The sequence below is a fragment of the Lepisosteus oculatus genome, chromosome 14 (genome assembly GCF_040954835.1).
Source record: "Lepisosteus oculatus isolate fLepOcu1 chromosome 14, fLepOcu1.hap2, whole genome shotgun sequence".
Lineage (NCBI taxonomy): Eukaryota > Metazoa > Chordata > Actinopteri > Semionotiformes > Lepisosteidae > Lepisosteus > Lepisosteus oculatus.
The window spans coordinates 33610942-33611243 of record NC_090709.1 but is presented as its reverse complement, the minus strand read 5'-3'; the positions used below and the strand labels follow the sequence as shown (position 1 = coordinate 33611243).

General features: G+C 42.7%; 1 non-coding gene across 1 annotated transcript; it reads right to left on the bottom strand.

The window, feature by feature from the left end:
• Positions 1-230: 230 nt before the first annotated feature.
• trnaa-ugc (transfer RNA alanine (anticodon UGC)) lies at positions 231-302 on the bottom strand. The gene has a single exon. It is a non-coding gene; the product is annotated as a tRNA-Ala (tRNA).

Genomic DNA, 302 nt, shown 5'->3' with positions numbered 1-302 from the left:
GTGTGGAGACGTTCTCTGGATTTCCTGAATATGATGTTAAAATAGTTCAAATCATTTGTTGTAGTTAACAGAACTAAATGCTTTGGAGGTACATCTAAAACAGCAGAGCAACACTGTAGCACTTCGTGTGTGACTGAACTTAATTGTGTAAACCTGGCTCTCTATGAACACCGACAAAGAGTTCTCACTCAACAGAAGACTGCGATGTGAGCACAATAATATAAAGCACGTGGAGATGCCAGGGATTGAACCCGGGACCTCATACATGCAAAGCATGCACTCTACCACTGAGCTACATCCCC